Source organism: Papio anubis, unplaced genomic scaffold (genome assembly GCF_008728515.1).
Source record: "Papio anubis isolate 15944 unplaced genomic scaffold, Panubis1.0 scaffold1347, whole genome shotgun sequence".
Lineage (NCBI taxonomy): Eukaryota > Metazoa > Chordata > Mammalia > Primates > Cercopithecidae > Papio > Papio anubis.
Genome location: NW_022161300.1, coordinates 1 through 18,770, shown reverse-complemented (window position 1 = coordinate 18,770; position 18,770 = coordinate 1). Strand labels below are relative to the sequence as shown.

Sequence of the window (18,770 nt, the reverse complement as noted above, 5' to 3'; positions counted from 1 at the left end):
TTGATAGACAATTATGTCATATTTAGATTTTACAAATCGTGCTGCTAAGAATAATATTTTCATATATTTTGGCACACACATACATACATTTCTATTGGTTGATAACTAAGAGTGCAATCGCTGGGTCATAGCTGAGTACATGCTTGATTTAGTCTCTCAAAAAACAAGTTTCTAGTAGTAAACAAACAGTAGGGGAGGACAAATCTCTTCCTTTAGAAATTATTCAGATAATAAATGAAGAAGGAATGAGAGACTGAGACTGTAATAACTCTTTTGCAACCGATAATGAATGAACAGATTTAGCCATTGAACAGCAATGACGTTTAACAATACAGAAAAAAAACCCCAAAAAAACTGGCCGGGCGCGGTGGCTCATGCCTGTAATCCCAGCACTTTGGGAGGCCGAGGCAGGTGGATCACGAGGTCAGGAGATCGAGACCATCCTGGCTAACACGGTGAAACCCCGTCTCTACTAAAAACACAAAAAATTAGCCGGGCATGGTGGCGGACTCCTGTAGTCCCAGCTACTCAGGAGGCTGAGGCAGGAGAATGGCGCGAACCCGGGAGGCGGAGCTTGCAGTGAGTGGAGATCGCCACACTGCACTCCAGGCTAGGGGACAGAGAGAGACTCCGTCTTAAAAAAAAAAAAAAAAAAAAAAACTGAGATTCTTCCTCTTTTCGGAAGACAACGATACAGTAGCATCACACAAGTACAAGTGAAAAAGAAATCAAGCCTGAATAAAAGCTGATCTCCGTAGCCAGTTACCAGTTTAGAGGCATAACAGATACTAGAAATACATATTAAACTACAATTTGGGGAGCAATCAGCAAAATGCACACTATGGGAAGCTCTACCACACAATATAAATTTCAAGGAAGAATCGATAGAATAAAAGAGAACAAAATAATATTTCTAAAGGTAAAACTAAATTACAATTTTGGATGATAAAAATATAAAATAGAGGCCGGGCATGGTGGCTCAAGCCTGTAATCTCAGCACTTTGGGAGGCAGAGGTGGGTGGATCACGAGGTCAAGAGATCGAGACCATCCTGGCCAACATGGTGAAATCCCGTCTCTACTAAAAAATACAAAAATTAGCTGGGTGTGTGGTGGGGTGTGCCCGTTGTCCCAACTACTCAGGAGGCTGAGGGAGGAGACTCGCTTCAACCCGGGAGGCGGAGGTTGCAGTGAGCCAAGATTGCGCCACTGCACTCCAGCCTAGAGACAGAGCGAGGCTCCATCTCAAAAAAAAAAAAAAAAAAATATATATATATATATATATATATGTAGGTATATAAAAGAAATGATGATCATAAAAGTCAGGATATGTTTTTACTTGGAGGAGGAAGGAGTTTATTGTTGAAGTGGGGCAAATGATGGGGCCTCTGGTTTGCCCTGTAAACGTCTATCCCTAATGGTTAATGGGTGTTTACTTTTTATTAAAGGGCACACATTTTAGATAGTTATTTTTTTCCTTTTGGAGTCTTTTATTTTATGACACAAAGGTTAATGGAAAAATAATGTATAGAGCATGGTTGCTATTTTGCACAAAGCCTCCTTCTCATCCTCCTCTCTGGACACTGAGCAAGTAGAACAACCAGTAGCCCCAGGACCCCCAGCAGGGATGACCTCACTTCCAGGTGTGCGTGCAGCTCACATCACCAGAGGCAATATGCAGGTCTACTCCTTGACTCTTGGAAGAATCTGATAGGACACAACTGAGGGGAAGGCTTCCCCGCCGTCTGCAGGCTCTTGGCCTTCAGTGTAGAGAGAGCGGGTCCTCACCCCTCCAAAGGCGCCTTCATGGCCAGAGCCTCCTCTCTGCATGGGGAATAAGGTCTGGCGCTTCCCTTGAACACGGTGACATGGATCTCGCCAAAGGTAGGGAATGACACCATTCCTCCTCCAGCAACCTCACGCTTCTTTTGCTTTACAGGAAAGTTGACGCAGGATAGTGTCCAGTGAAGAAATCCCAGGTGCATGGGAAGGAGAGGAGAGTCTCATGGCTGTGAGTGAACTGCAAAAGGAAGCACATGGACCAGCAGGGGGCGCTGCTGCGCTGCTCCTGCTACCAGGAGGTGGATGCCCAGGATGAGCTTTAAGGTGGAGAGAGGGAATCATTGTTCATCCTCCAGGTTCCAATCTTGGCCGCGCGTCCCTGTGTAGCGAGCGGGCTCGGAGGTGCTCACCGCTGCTGTCACGGTTCATTTGCTAAACTGCATCGTCGCTGTGTCTCAGAACATGAGCATTGGCAAGAACGGGGACTGGCTCTGGCCACCGCTCAGGAATGAATTCAGATCTTTCCGGAGAATGACACAAACTCTTCAGTAGAAGGTAAACAGAATCTGGTGATTATGCGTAGGAAGATCTGGTTCTCCATTCCTGAGAAGGATCGACCTTTAAAGGATAGAATTAATTTAGTTTTCAGCAGAGAACTCAAGGGACCTCCACAAGGAGGTTCATTTTCTTGCCAGAAGTATGGACGATGCCTTAAAACTTACGGAACAACCGACCGGGCGCGGTGGCTCACTCCTGTAATCCCAGGACTTTGGGAGGCCAGGCGGGCAGATCACGAGGTCAGGGAATCGAGACCATCCTGGCTAACACGGTGAAACCCCATCTCCATTAAAAATAAAAATAAAAAAAATTAGCTGGGAGTGGCGGCGTGCGCCTGTCGTCCCAGCTACTCGGGAGGCTGAGGCAGGAGAATGGCGTGAACCCGGGAGGCGGAGCTTGCAGTGAGCAAGACCGCATCACTGCACTCCAACCTGGGCGACAGAGAGAGACTCCGTCTCAAAAAACCAAAAAACAAAAAACAAAAAACAAAAACCAAAACAAAACAACAACAACAAAAAAACCAAAAACTTACTGAACAACCCGAATTAGCAAATAAAGTAGAGATGATTTGGATAGTTGGTGGCAGTTCTGTTTATAAGGAAGCCATGAATCACCCAGGCCATCTTAAACTATTTGTGACAAGGATCATGCGGGACTTTGAAAGTGACACGTATTTTCCAGAAATTGATTTGGAGAAATATAAACTTCTGCCAGAATACCCAGGTTTTCTCTCGGATGTCCAGGAGGAGAAAGGCATTAACTACAAATTTGAAGTATATGAGAAGAATGATTAATATGAAGGGTATTCTGGTTTATTTTAAGTAGTTCCCCCTCACTCTGAAAAAAGTATTTTCACATTAGAAAAAAAAGACTTTTGCTGACTTTAGATTTATGGATAAGTACTTCTAAGCAATGTGTTTTTATTCCCCACTAATCTTGAATATATCAGATATCATTTATGAAACATTCTTGCTATAACTAAGTGCCTCTCCAAGACCCCAACTGAGTCCCCGCACCTGCTACAGTGAACTGCCATTCCACACCCATCGCACATGGGACTCTGGCCAGTCCTTGACATTGTCGGGCTTTTCAAATGTTGGTAGTATTTATTAAAGATGAAGATGCACATACCCTCCAACTGAGCAGTTTCACTAGTAGGAAATACCGAAAGCTTCCTACGTGTATATCTAGAGGTTTGTAGACAAATGTTGCAGCCTTGTTTGTAGCAGTGAAAAATTGAAAACAACCTGGAAGTCCAGTGATGGGAAAATGAATATATTTCTGTCTTAGACTGGGGAAGCCAAAGCAGATTCCAAGACTGAAATTTCAGTGAAAACAGTTTATTTTCTAGGTCTTACCAGAAAGCATCAATTGAGGTATGGAGAAATGGAACTGAGAAGGTAAGAAAAGCAGTTTAAAGTCAGTGAGCAGGTTCTCATCGGTAACAAGCTCCATACTGCTGGGGTCACAGGGGAAACTGGAGGGGAGAGCTGGAGTATTGATCCTCCACTCATGATTTGTCAGCTCCCTGTCCTGTGTGTAGGTGGAGCGTACTCCAGCTGCTCTACTTGAAGTCCCAGGTGTTTGCAGTAGAAGCTGCTGGCATGCACAGAACAGTGGGATGCCAAACCCCGCCAGCAATTCTTATTTAAGTATGGCAAGCTCTTCTATGCCTTATTTATTTATTTATTTATTTTTAAGGGCAGGTTTAACTCTTGAGGAAAATACTCCAGCAAAATGAGAGAATAGAGCCAGAGAATGACATGGATCCAGCCCAAATAGGATCCAGCACGAAATATTCCAGCTATGGAGCTGGCAAACCAAAACAAGCAAACGACAAAAACAGTAGAAATATTAATAGGTTGGCTAGGAGACAGCTCATAGGAATGACTCATGCCTGATCAGCTACTCAGGAGGTTAAAGCGAAGTTGGCTTGAGTCCAACATTTCCAAACCAATACATACCATGATGAATTCCCTTCTCACCAAAAATAATATGGGTTATTTGCCAGATTTGGGGGAGGCATTTGGGAAAGAAGTTCATTAAAAGTAAAGCAAAAGTGAAAAACAAGGGAAAGGCTGGTTAGGCAATCATTGATTCTAGGAGCAGAAGGAAATTTTAGGATAGGAGGTAAGATCATAATACTCAGTTCTTCTCAATATTGGGCAATGCCATATCCTTGCATGATCATAATGATGTGGTGACTGCTTGGCTACTAACTCTTAGTAACTACTTTGGGACAATATGGAAGGAAAAGTAGAATGATGATGAATTGTATGAGAGCTAAACCTCATCTGTCATTGAAATCACTTAAAATAATATGTATGTAAAATAATCAAAGAAATATTTAAAAGTGATTACATGAGAGAAAAGGCAGAATATTGCCTAAAAGGTTGAAGTCATTGCTCTGGAGATTAGGAGAGGGGCCGGGGCAGGGGACAGTTGGGGTGTATGAACTGAGGCCTTTTAAAAGTACATCAACAATATGTAATATATACCTTGAAAAGCTAGAAAAATAATTTGGAAAACCCATGACAGCAGCTTCTGGAAAAGCTGAGAGAATGAAAATTACTTATCTCTCCTGGGAAAAGAACAAAATGCTTAAGGACTGTTTGCTTTTCACTGCCAGACTTTTTAAAGTCATTTGATTTTACATAACCATTTTCATCTTTCTTTAATGAGTAGCTCTCTTGTAATAAAAGTTACATTCATTCACAAGCAACAAATGAGCAAGAAACCCTTCACCACTGACCCATCTCATTCTCCACAAGATCCCACTAAAGCGCTGTGGACTGTACTCATTCTGCACCTCCTGGACTGGACTTTTTACACCTGGAAAGTGGATGCATGATTTCTAGTTTCTACCATGTCCACCAGTTTATTGCCTTGGTAAAATAAAATCAAAACTCATATTGAGATAAATAATAAATAAAAATAACCCATAGTGAGCAAGATTTTAATATATTTTGAGTCAAGATCTCATTCTGTGGCCTGGACTGGAGACCGTGGTCGCGATCACTTAAGCTCACTGCAGCCTTGAACCCCACGCATAAGCTCCAAAGGATCTTCCCATCTAGCCTTCCCAATACCACGAATGGCACACCACCAGGCCCGGCAGCTAAGTTTACTTATTTTTGTATCTTGCTTAGAGATGCGTGTCACAGTGTTATCCAAGCTGACTGTTCAACTTCTGATCTCAAGCAATCCTCTGGCCTTAGCATCCTGAACTGCTGGGATTACGAGGGTGAGCTGTCATGTCTGCCCGGCTTATGATTGACTAACTTTTCATCAAGGTTCCTTCTCCAAATTATTACTTTTTGGCAACGGGCGCCCTTTAGGTCAGGACGCCCTCTCCTCTTTAAGGTCCCAGGACATAGGTGGAGTGGAATAACAGGACAACAAAGTCCTTGCTGAAGAGAAATTGTAAGAAAGTGATTTTCAACGATAAATCTATATTCAGCCAAATAATCAAGGGTGAAGGTAAAATAATACATTTTAGACAAGCAAAGACTCAGGGTTAATTTCCATGGACCTCTTTTCTTGGAAGCTATTGGAGAAAATACTCCAGAAAATGAAGTTGTATAGACAAAACCAGAGAATGACATGGATCCAGCAAATAGATCCAACATTAGGAAATATTCCAGCCATGGAGCTGGCTTTAAAAAAGAAAAAAACAGTGAAAAATACTAATATGTTAGCTGGGTGGAACGCCCATGCCTGTAGTTCCAGCTACTCAGAGCCCAAGCAAGAGGATAGTTTGACTCAAGAGTTCCAGACCAGCCTGGCCACCACATACCTGGAGGTCCCTTTTCCTTAAAAATAATAATAGGTTATTGCCAGATTTGGGGCATTTGAAAGAAGTTCATTGAAGATAAAGCAAAAAGTAAAAGCAAGGGGAAGGTGGTTAGGGCAATCACAATTTAGGGCAGAGAAGTACAGGATAGGTAAGAGCATATTATTGTTTTTCTCAACAATGAGCAATATGTACATAGTCATAATGATGTGGTGACTGGGTTAGCCCCTAACTCTGGTAACTACTTTAGACACAGTGGGGAGAAAGTGAAGATAGTGATGGTGTAAGAGCTTAAACTCTCATCTGTCATATTAAACTACTACAGAATGTATAAAATAATCAAGAAATGACTAAGTAGTTAAGGTGTGAGGAGAAAATAGAAGACATTGCTAAAAAGAGTTGAAACATTGGGCTCTGGGAGGATTAGGAGGGACGGGCAGGGGATGGTTAGAATGCATTATAGACTGAAGAGGCTTTTTAAAATTACATGTATTAATATATGCACCCACTTGAAAATGGAAAAAATAATAATTTTGGAAAACCCATGAAGGCAACTACCAGGAAGGAAAACTAAGAAAAATGAAAAAGTGCTTGTCTCTGGAAAGAACAACTGTCAGGACTGTTGTTTTCATTGTAAGACGTTTGGAGCCATTTGATCTTATTTAACCATTTTCATATATATCTTCAATAAAAACAATTGTCTCTTAATAAAAAGTTACACTCATTCATAAAAAACAAACAAACAAAAAACAAAGAAAAAACCCTTCCTGCCCAGACCATCTCCATCTCCTCAAATCCTCAACGCTAATGAGACTGCCCCTTCTCAGCCCTGGATCATTTTACCACTGGAAAGTGGATGTGATTTCTAGTTTCTGCATGTCCTGATTTATTGTGCTGCCAGTGAAATAAAATCAAAACACAAATTGAATAAATAATAAATAAAAGAACCCATAGTGAGCAAAGGTTTACGATGTATTTTTTTATGTCAAGTTCTCACTCTGTGTAGGCTGGGTTGGAGTCCAGTGGTGCGATCATAGCTCACTGCAGCCTTGAATTCATGAGCTCAAAAGATCTTCCCACCTCAGCCTCCCCAATACCTGGGAATACAAGTGCCCACCACCATGCCCAGCTAAGTTTGCTTATTTTTATTCTGATTTAGAGACAAGGGTCTCACTATGTTGTTCAAGCTGGTCTCTAATTCCTGACCTCCGGCCTTAACGTCCTGAATTGCTGGGATTACAGGGGTGAGCTATCATGCCTGGCTTGTCATGTACTGATGTTGAATAAGGTTTCTCCAAGTGTGGACACAGCAGCAGAGGCCTCCCTTGTCTGTTGGGTCAGGACACTGCAGAGTGGAACAGCAAGGCAACAGTCACTGCAGAAAGTGCCCATGCAGAAGAGGTCCAGCAGGGAGGGCCAGTTGTCCCAGGGCCACCATATTTAGGGACAACTCCTCTTTCTGGGCAGGACTGTTCTTTGATTACTTTTGTATTCTCAATAGTTCTGAAATTGTAGGATGATGAGACTCAAGACAGGCTAAGGTTTTTTTCCAAAACCATCTCTGAGATTTGTTGATCTCTTGAATATTTTTTTGTGTCTCAATTCCCTTCAGAAATTAACTTATTCTTGACATTTCACAGTCCACTTTCAATTAATAATGTACTAGTACCGATAAATATGGAAATCTTGTAACCACTTATCCTCTGTAAAATATCTATCTTTTGTGGTGTAGATATTATATGCAATATATCTATATAGATTATAAGTCCCACGAGAAAAGTTTTTTTCTTATCTTTAAACAGTTCTATGAATATAAAGTAAGAGTAAATGACAGGAGCAAGATAGCCTTTGAACTTAGCTCAATATTTACCATTTTTGATCATCTTCATCTTTTCTGATAATCTCATTTTCCACCTGGTATCATTTGCTTCTAGCCTGAAGAATTTTCTTTACCAATTGTTATTGTACAGATCTGCTCATGAGAAATTCTCTTAATTTTCTTTTACCTGAAATATCTCCTTATTTTGTCTGTCCTTGGAGGACATTTGTGCTGGATATAGAATTCTTTTTGACCTTTTTTCCTTCCAGCATTTTAAAGATGTTTTTCTACTTTCTTTGTTTCTATGGTTTTTAAACAAAAAGTAATTGGTCATGATAAGAGGAACAGAGAAACAAAAACTGGGAAAATAACATGGTAGACCTAAAACTTATCATGTCAATAATGACAAAAACCTGTATGAGTCAACACTCCAATGAAGGGCAGAGATTATATGATTTGGTTTAAAAAAACATGGAACCCAACCATATGCTTTTTCTAGATATACACTTTCTTTGTTGTTGCATTTTTAAATTTAACTTTTTATTTTAGTTATAAGTACATGCAGGTTTTGTTATATAGGTAAATTTGTGTCATGGGGTTGTGTTGTGCAAATTATTTCTACACCCATTAGTACCCCTCACCTATTTTTCTGATCCCTCCCTCCTCCCACCCTCCACCCTCAAGTGGACCCCTGGTGTTGTTCCCTCTGTGTCCACATGCTCTCATAGTTTAGCTCCCACTTATAAGTGAGAACATGTGGTAGTTGGTTTTCTGTTCCTGCCTTAGTTTGTTACATGATAATGGCTCAACTCCACCCATAAAACTCCTGCAAAGCATTATGATTCATTTCTCCTCTTTTTATGGCTACATAGTATCTTGCGGTGTATATAAAGCACATTGGTTTTATCCAGTCTACCACTGGATGGACATTTAGGTTGATTCTAGGCCTTGCTTATTGTGAATTGTAGAAGCTGCAATGAATATGTGTACATGTAAGACATGCCCTTTCCTTTTTTATTTAACTTACATGATTTTTACTTTAAGTTCCAGGATACATGTGCAGAACGTGCAGGTTTATTAGATATGCATAATCTGCCATGGTGGTTTGCTGCACCTATTGATCCATCCTCTAAGTTCCCTCCCTTCACCACCCACTCCCCAACAGGCCCTGATGTGTATTGCTCCCCTCCTTGTGTCCATGTGTTCTCAATGTTCAACTCCCACTTAGAGGAGTAAACATGAAGTGTTTGGTTTTCTCTTCCTGTGTTAGTTTGCTGAGGACGATGACTTCCGGCTTCATCCATGTTTCTGCAAAGGACATTAATTCATTCATTTTTCTGGCTGTGTGGTATTCCATGGTGTATATACACCACATTTTCTTTATCCAATCTGTCACCGATGGGCATTAGGGTTGGGTCTTTTTCTTTGCTATTGTAAATAGTGCTGCAATAAACATACGTGTGCATGTGTCTTTACAGTAGAATTATTTATATCCCTTTGGGTATATACCCAGTAATGAGATTGCTTGGTCAAATAGTATTTCTGGTTCTATAACTTTGGGGAATGGCCACACGGTCCTCAACAGTGGTTGAACTAGTTTACATTCCCACCAACAGTGTAAGAGTGTTCCTATTTCTCCACAGCCTCGCCAGCATCTCGTGTTTCTTCACTTTTTAATAATTGCCATTCTGACTGGTGGGAGATGGTATCTCATTGTGGTTTTGATTTGCATTTTTCTAATGATCAGTGATATTGAGTTTTTTCCATATGTTTCTGGGCCACATAAATGTCTTCTTCTGAGAAGTGTCTGTTCATATCCTTTGCTCGCTTTTTGATGGGGGTGTTTTTTCTTCTTGTTAATTTGTTTAAGTTCCTTGTAAAACATGTGAGCTCTCATCATTCTTGTTTAAACGCCTAACAGGCATCCTAACCAGTGTAACAAGGACAGGGCATGGTGCCTCACGCCTGTAATCCCTGCATTTTGGGAGGCTGAGTGGGGAGGATCACTTGAGTTCAGGAGTTTGAGACCAGTCTGATAGGTGAGACCTCATCTCTACCAAATAAAAATAATTTTAAAAGAAAAAAGGTCAACAGATAAGAAAGGATCGAAAGAAGACTTTCTTTGTCACCAGCTTCATTGCTTATGTAGAAAACACTAGGGAATTCTGAAAAAGTCTCTGGAATTAATCAGTGAATTTACAAACTAATTCATAAAATGTGTGTAATAAGTCACTTAGATGAACATGAAAGGATAGCAAACAATATTAGTCATCTAAGAAGTGCAAGTTAAAACCACAATGAGAAGCCATCACACATCAACTAGAATAGGTTAAGTTAAAAAGACATATGATAAGTCTAAACACTGACAAGAATACGAAAAACAAGAATGTCTGATATTGCTGGTAGGAATGCAAAAATGTATAAGCTTAATCTAAAGTGGTGCATGGCAATTTCTACATGCTACTCCATCCATTACCACGACCCAGCACTCCACAAATATGTAGTTATCCAAAGAAATAAAAATGTAAGGCCACACTTACATTTACCCCGTGGTGAGTTTCCCTGTACAAAGGTCCAAGGGGAGAGGCAGGAGAGGGAGGCAGGGAGTCGAGTTCAGGGTCGGGGATTCCAGGACGAGCAGTGTAGGGGAAGGATCTTGGTGCAGCCTGGGGGTTCTCCTGTTTCCACAGGCAGATCCTGACCAGCACTTAGGCAGTCAGTGTGAGAGGCTTTGGTGTAGGAGAAGAGGCATCAGGACAAAAGTCCCAGGTCCCGGGCTTGGCTCTCAGGGTCTCAGGGTACTGTCTGCACTGCGCAGGCGCTGCGCTGGGGATTCCCCACTCCGCTGAGTTTCACTTCTCCCAACCTGTGTTGGGTCCTTTTTACAGGGCACTGCACGCGGCGTCAGTTCCCACTCCCATTGGGTGTCTGATTCTAGAGAAGCCAATCAGGGTCTCTGCGGTCCGGCTTCTAAAGTCCCCACTCAGACTCGCAGATTCTCCCTCGACGCCTAGGATGGGGTCATGGCGCCTCGAACCCTCCTCCTGCTGCTCTCGGGGCCCTGGCCCTGACTGAGACTCCGGGCTGGTGAGTCCGGGGTCGGGAGGGAGACGGCCTCTGCGGGGAGGAGCGAGGACCGACGGGGCGCAGGACCCGGGGAGCCGCGCGGGAGGAGGGTTGGCGGGTGTCAGCCCCTCCCTCGCCCCCAGGCTCCCACCATGAGGTATTTCCACACTGCTGTGTCTCGGCCCGGCTCTCGGGGAGCCCCAAGCCATCACCGCCGTGGGTTAGTGTGGGATGACACACGCAGTTCGTGCGCCCGACAGCGACGCCGCGAGTCCGAGGGATGGAGCCGCGGGCGCCGTACGGAGCAGGAGGGGCCGGAGCATGGACCGGGAGACACAGAAAGCCAAGGCCCACGCACAGGTTTTCCGAGTGAACCTGCGCACCGCGCTTCGCTACTACAACCAGAGCGAGGCCGGTGAGTGACCCGGCCCGGGGCGCAGGTCACGACCCTCCCATGCCCCACGGATGGCCTGGGTCTCGAGATCCACCCCGAGGCTGCAGGATCCGCCCAAGACCCCTCGACTCCGGGAGTGCCGCGGGCGCCTTTGCTCAGTTTCCAGCTCTGCTTTAGGCGGTCCCCACGGCTGGTCGGGGGCGGGGCGGGGGCTCGGTGGGCGTGGCTGACCGCGGGGGCGGGCCAGGTCTCAATCTTCCAGAGGATGCATGGCTGCGACCTGGGCCTGACGGGCGCCTCCCTCCGCGGGTATCAAATTGCTAGCTTCCACGCATGGCAAGGGATTACATCTCCCTGAACGGGGGACCTGAGCCCTGACCGGCCAAGGATATGCATGCTCAGGTCACAGCAAGGGAGGCGCCCGTGAGCTGAGCAGCGGAGAGCCTACCTGGAGGGCGAGTGCCTGGAGTCGCCCGCCAAGAGATACCTGGAGAACGGAAGGAGACGCTGCAGCTGGTACTCAGGGGCCGATGGGAAGCCTTCCCCCGCTTCCTATAAATCTCCCAGGATGGCCTCCCACGAGGAGGGGAGGTGATAATGGGATCAGCACTAGAATGTCGGCCTCCCTTGAATGGAGAATGACATGAGTTTTCTCCTGATTGAGGGCCCCTCTGTTTCTAGGACAATTAAGGGATGCCGACGCTCTCTGAGGAAATGGAGGGGAAGACAGTCCCTGAATACTGATCAGGGGTCCCCTTTAACCACCGCAGCAGCCTTGAGCTTTTTCTGTCAGGCCTTGTTCTCTTCCCTCACACTCAACGCAGGTTTGAAAGTCTGATTCCAGCTTTTCTGGTCCTCGCCTCCACTCAGGTCAGGACCAAGTCGCTGTTCCTCCCTCAGAGACTAGAACTTTCCAAGGAATAGAGATTATCCCAGGTGCCTGTGTCCAGGCTGGTGTCTGGCTTCTGTGCTCCCTTCTCCACCCCAGGTGTCCTGTCCATTCAGAGATGGTCACATGGGTGCTGCTGGGCTGTCTCCATGAGATGCAAAGCCCTGAATTTTCTGACTCTTCCCATCAGGATCCCCCCAAAGATAATGCGGGCCCACCAACTTGCTCCTGACCATGAGGCCACCCCAGGTGCTGGGCCCTGGGCTTCACCTCATGGAGATCACACTGACCTGGGTGCTGGGATGGGGAGGAACAACTCAGGACACTGAGCTTGTGGAGACCAGGCCCGCAGGGAACGGAACCTTCCAGAAATGGGCAGCTGTGGTGGTGCCTTCTGGAGAAGAGCAGAGATACACGTGCCATGTGCAGCACCAGGGGCTGCTGGAGCCCCTCACCCTGAGATGGGGTAAGGAGAGGGGTCACATCTCAGGGAAAGCGAGAGCCCTTCTGGAGCCCTTCAGCAGGGTCAGGACTTAGGCCTTGGGGTCAGGGCCTCTCACCTTCTCCTCCTTCCCCAGAGCGGGCTTCCCAGCCCTCCATCCCCATCGTGGGCATCGTTGCTGGCCTGGCTGTCTTAGGAACTGTGGTCACCGTAGCTGTGGTTGCTGCTGTGATGTGGTGGACAGAGAGCTCAGGTAGTGAAGGGGTGAGGGGTGGGGTCTGGATTTTCTTGTCCCGCTCGGGGTTTCAAGCCCCAGGTAGAAGTGTTCCCTGCCTCATTACTGGAAAGCACCATCCACTCATGGGCCGACCTTGCCTGGGTCCTGTGTGCCAGCACTTACTCTTCTGTGCAGCACACGTGACAAGTAAGGACAATGTATCACCTTGATGGCTGTGGTGTTGGGATTGCGATTTCAGCATTCATGAGTCAGGGGAAGGTCCCTGCTAAGGACAGACCTTAGGAGGGCAGTTGGTCCAGGACCCACACCTGCTTTCCTGGTGTTTCCTGATCCTGCCCTGGGTCTGTAGTCATAGTTCTAGAAACTTCTCTTGGGTTCAAGACTAGGAGGTTCCTCTAAGATCCCATGGCCCTGCCTCCTCCCTGTCCCCTCACAGGACATTTACTTCCCGCAGGTGGAAAAAGCGGGAGCTACTGTAAGTGGCGGGGGCGGGAGTGTGGAGGAGCTCACCCACTCCATTATTCCTCCTGCACCACGTCTCCTGTGGGTTCTGACCAGGTCCTGTTTTTGTTCTACCCCAGGGAGCAGCAGTGCCCAGGGCTCTGATCAGGACTCTGATGAGTCTCTCATGGCCTGTAAAGGTGAGACCCTGGGGATTTGAAGTGGGTGGGAGTGGGGCAGAGGGGAAAGGCCTGGGTAATGGAGATTCTTTGACTGGGATGTTTCGAGTCTGTGGGGGGACTGTTCAGAGTGTCATCACTTACCATGACTCACCTGAATTTGTTCATGACTACTGTTTTCTGTAGCCTGAGACAGCTGCCTTGTGTGGGACTGAGATGCAGGATTTCTTCACGCCTCCCCTTTGTGACTTCAAGAGCTTCTGGCATCTCTTTCTGCAAAGGCATCTGAATGTCTCTGCGTCCCTGTTAGCATAATGTGAGGAGGTGGAGAGACAGCACACCCCCGTGTCCACCGTGACCCCTGTTCCCACGCTGACCAGTGTTTCCTCCCCAGTCATCTTTCCTGTTCCAGAGAGGTGGGGCTGGATGTCTCCATCTCAGTCTCAACTTCATGCTGCATTGAGCTGCAGCCTCTTACTTCCCTACTGAAAATAAGAATCTGAATAGAAATTTGTTTTCTCAGTATTTGCCATGAGAAGTTGATGGGTTAATTAAATAAGTCAATTCCTAAAATTTGAGAGAGGAAATAGAGACCTGAGAACCTTCCAGAATCCACATGTTCCCGGTGCTGAGTCTGTTGCAGGTGGGGACTGGAGAAGGCTGTGAGGAGCCGAATGTGGACGGGGCCTGTGCCCAGTTGCTGTTCAGTCCCTCATGGGCTTTATGTGGTCACTCCTCAGCTGGGTCACCTTCACTGGTCCATTGTCCTTGTCCCTTCAGTGAAAACTTGTCCAGCCGGAGCTGTGACCACAGAGGCTCACACATCTCCCAGGGCGGCCCCTGCACACGGGAGTCCCTGTGCTTTCTGAGACAAATTTTCAGATCCATTCAATTCTGCCCTCCTTCTAGGGCTCCTCTTCTGCTCTGCTCTCCTGCCCTCTCTCCCTGCCCTGGTTCTAGTGATCTTGGTGCTGGCTCAAATCCCAACTCAAATCTAAAGCAGAGTGAAATTTAGGTTTATACTTGTTTGTGAAATTGGACCCATCATCAAGGACTGTTCTTTGATTTTGAAGAGAAAAACCTGAATGTGTGCTGCGGTGTGTGTTGGGGGGTTGGTGTGGGAGGAAGGATGGAGGAGGGAGGACCACAAGCAGCACTGCTGAGAAAAGCACAGGCGGCCTCGGTGTCAGTGTGAGGGGACCTTGTGCTGTGGTCACCACAAAACAGCATTTGGCCTGAAGCTATGTTAATAAAGATACTGCCTTTAGAATAGGGAGGTGCTCTGCACTGATCATTCATTCAACTGACCTTTGTTGTCAGCCAGACATAGGACAGAGTGGTTCTGCATCTGGGGAACATCACTGAAGTAAAATGAGAAAAATCTCTGACCTTGGGTAGCATGTGTTCCAATGCGAAGAGGCAGACGAAAGATACATTATAACCAGAGCAAGGGAAGAAAGTGCTAGAAGGTGGTGGCATGTGGAGGTATGTGGATCCAGGGGTGGGCAGTGGGGATAGGGAAGGTGGCTTGGGGCAGGGTTAAAGAGGGGTGGAGGGGAGGGATAAGGAGGTTCAGGATAAATGGGGTGGAAGGGTGGTGGAGGCAGAGCAGGTGGGCTAGAGGGGAGTGGGGAAGGATCTGACCTTTGCTCTGAGTGAGATGGGAGGTAGAGGGCCACCCTTTGGAGCAGAAGAGGGACATACAACTACTTATTTATTTTATTTTATTTAAGATGGAGTCTTGCTCTTGTCACCCAGGCTGGAGTGCAATGGTATTGATCCCCTACCACTGCACTCTCCGGCCTTCCAGGTTCAAGCTGGGATTCTCCTGCCTCAGCCTCCCTGAGTAACTGGGATTACAGGTACTCCACCACCAAGCCCGGGCTAATTTCCTTTCTTTGCAGTTTTAGGAGAGATAGGGTTTCTGCCATGTTGGCTAGGTTGGTCTCAAATCCTAACTCCTTGGCGGATCTGGCCTCCGCACGGCCTCCCAAAAGTGCCTGGGACAGCATGGAGCCACCAGCCCTGTTTCACAACTCTAAAAAAGGATCTCTGATCAATAAAAGCTGAGAAATTAAACTGAGAGGTGAGGGACGAGGGAGGCAGAAGGGAAGAACAGTAGGAAGCGAGTGCAGTATTCCAGGCTGGAGATGTCGGTGACCTTGACTGGGGTGTGAGCAGGGGAAAGAGTGGGACGTCAGGGGATTCTGGATGCATTTGAAGATTGACTCACAACATGTGCCAATGGATTGTATCTGTGATGTGAGAAAGACGAATCAAGGACACCCATAGTTGTAAAATGAGTGAGTAGAAGGATGGAGCTGCTGTCAGTGGAGATGGGGAGACTCTGGCAGGAGCATACTGAGGAGGGGGCATCACAGGCACTCAGTGGAGATGTCTACTAGGAATGCAGGTGGGGGAGCTGGGGTGGAATTTGGACAGACAACTCCAGAGTTTAGAGGAAAGGAGAAATAGACTGGGCAGGAGAAATAGATTTAGGAGGTCACACTGTATAAACGATACTTAAAACCTCAAGCATGGATGAGGGCACCAAGGGAGTGATTGACTATGGAAAAGAATGAGTGCAAGGACAGAACCCTGAACCTCCAGTTCTAAGGGATCTGATCAGAGCACACCCAGAGCAGACTGCACAGTTCTGACCCCAAGTCTAGAGGACACTTAGACAAGGAACTCCCATGTCCACAGGGATCACCTGGACGTGGTGCTGAGATCCAGGAAGTCCGGAATTAAACAAGAGATTCTTGATTTATGACAAGGCTGGAGCTCATGCTGCTGGTCTCCAGATCAAGAACACCAGGATCCCACATGTCTGAGCATCAGCCTTGCCTATAGGGCTTGTTATATAAGTGATTCCTTGGTCTTGTGCATAATATTCTGAGACAGGGATTCTGGGGAGTGGCCTGTGTATTTTCTAAGCCTCGCCAGCAATCCTGTTGCTCAGCCAGACCGGGAACCACTGAGATCAGAGATCAGAGAGTGCCCAGGGTGGGTGGGTGGGGTGGGTTTTCAAACCCTGTTTAAAAGAGGATTTTTCTCACAGAAAGAAAAGGGAGGATGTGTATCATCAGTTATGAGATGTGACATTCCCTGTTGTTCTCTCCACCATGGGTTAGAGGCCAGGTAGAGAATTCAGGATGTGGCTCTTGCACATGGAACACCTGTGAATGCCGCTCTCTGACACCCGCCCACAGACTCATTTCCCACTCACTTCTTGGAGCAAACCATGGAAACCAAATTTCTCTAATTTACACATACAGTAGCATACATGGTATTGGGGGCTAATTTTATCGTGGGGATGGCCACAGAAGCAGGGTGGAAACTACACATCCAGGAACAGAATCCACAGCCCGCCCTGGATCACGTCCCTCCTAGGAACAACTGCCCCTGCTGCTGAGCACAGACGCCACTGCTCACACCTCTGACACCCTGGTGCTGGACACTGGACCCTGAGGCCAGGACAGATGTCACTGCTGCACCTGGAAACTGGACATCACTACTGTCACTCAGCCATCTTTGCCAAAATGTGTTCTGCACAGTCCCAGCCTCTCTGTGTCACCTCATTCTGGCTCAGAGGCTGGCAGTGATATAGAAGTTAAGAAAAAATTATTTAGGCAGATAGTGAGGGTACAGAAGTCCTCAGTAAGGTTTTCCTTTTAATGAAATGCAGCCCCAAAGTCATTTTCTTTTCTAATAAAGAGCAGCCTGTAAAATTACTACATCTAATAAGAGAGATAGACTCCAGTATAATAATAGTGGGGACTTCAACATCCAATCCTCAGCATTAGACAGATCATCTACACAGAAATCAAGAAGAAACATTGGATTTAAACTTTAGACCTAATAAAGCTAACAGATATTTACAGAGCATTCTATCTAACACTGTAGAATATACTATACTCTTTTCATAACACATGGAATATTTTCTGGGAGATAGCCTATGTTAAGCCACAAAAAAACTCAACAAATTTTCAAAAGTTGAAACCATATCAAATATCTTCCCCAGTCACAATGGAATAAAACTGCAATTATACTCCAAGGGAAACTTTGGCGACTAGACAAATACATGGAAATTAAACAACATGCTCCTGAATAACTATTGAGTCAACAGAGAAATTCAGATGGAAGTCAAAAAGTTTCTTGAAACAAATGAAAATGGAAACACAACATATACCAAAACCTGTGGGATACAGTTAAACAAGGCTAAAAGGGACGTTTATAGCAATAAATGCCTACCTAAGAAAAGTAAAAACACTACAAATTAACAATATAACAATGAACCTGAAGGAACTAGAAAAGCAACAACAAACCACATCCAAAATTAGCAGAAAAAATAACAAAGATCAGAACAGAACTAAAGACTTCTAAAAACCAAGTAAATAATCAACCAAGTGAAAAGATCGTTCTACAAAAAGATAAACAAAAGTGATAAACCACTAGCTAGACAAACCAAGAAACAAAGAGAGAAGACTCAAACAGAATCAGAAAAGACAAGACAAACATTATAACTGATACTGCAAAAATACAAAAGATTATCAGAGACTATTATGAACAATTCTGTACTGACAAACTGGAAAACCTGGAGGATATGGATAAATTCCTGGAAACATACAACCTAGCAAGACTAAATTAGAAAGAATAGAAAACCTGAAGCCCTGACATCCGTGAACCGTTCTCATAGCGGGTCCAGTGGGCCCCTGACCACCCTGTGATTATTTCCTCAGCGCTGGTTTGCATAATTGAAATAGACCTGCTCAGCAACAGGCAGAATCTGCAGTTCACTTCCTTTTTTAACTTTTATTTTCAGTTCAGGGGTACTGGTACAGGCTGTTTTATAGGTAAACGTGTGTTGTGGGAGTTTGTTGCACAGATTATTTAATCACCCAGGTTTTAAGCGTAGTAACCATTAGTTATTTTTCCTGATCCTCTCCCTCCTTCCACCCTCAACCTTCTGAAAGGCGCTGGTGTGTGTTGTTCCCCTCTCTGTCTCTATGCGTTCTCATCATTTAGCTCCCACTTGTAAGTAAGAACGTGCAGTATTTGCTTCTCTGTCCCTGCATTAGTTTGCTAAGGATAATGACTTCCAGCTCCATCCATGTCCTTGCAAAGGACATGATCTTGTTACTTTTTCTGGCTGCATAGTAATCCATGGT

General features: G+C 45.5%; 1 long non-coding RNA gene and 1 pseudogene across 2 annotated transcripts; one reads left to right on the top strand and one right to left on the bottom strand.

Moving 5' to 3' along the window:
• Positions 1 to 9,290: 9,290 nt before the first annotated feature.
• LOC116272606 lies at positions 9,291 to 10,996 on the bottom strand. Its single transcript, XR_004181250.1, has 2 exons — positions 10,491 to 10,996; positions 9,291 to 9,393 (listed from the first exon to the last, which is right to left on the bottom strand). It is a non-coding gene; the product is annotated as an uncharacterized LOC116272606 (long non-coding RNA).
• A 172-nt stretch (positions 10,997 to 11,168) lies between these two features.
• Positions 11,169 to 14,214, top strand: LOC100997246 (annotated as a pseudogene). The gene is made up of 7 exons (XR_004181249.1): positions 11,169 to 11,443; positions 11,668 to 11,926; positions 12,490 to 12,765; positions 12,878 to 12,994; positions 13,434 to 13,454; positions 13,561 to 13,620; positions 13,786 to 14,214. The product of XR_004181249.1 is annotated as an HLA class I histocompatibility antigen, A-24 alpha chain-like (transcript).
• The last annotated feature ends 4,556 nt before the right edge of the window (positions 14,215 to 18,770 follow it).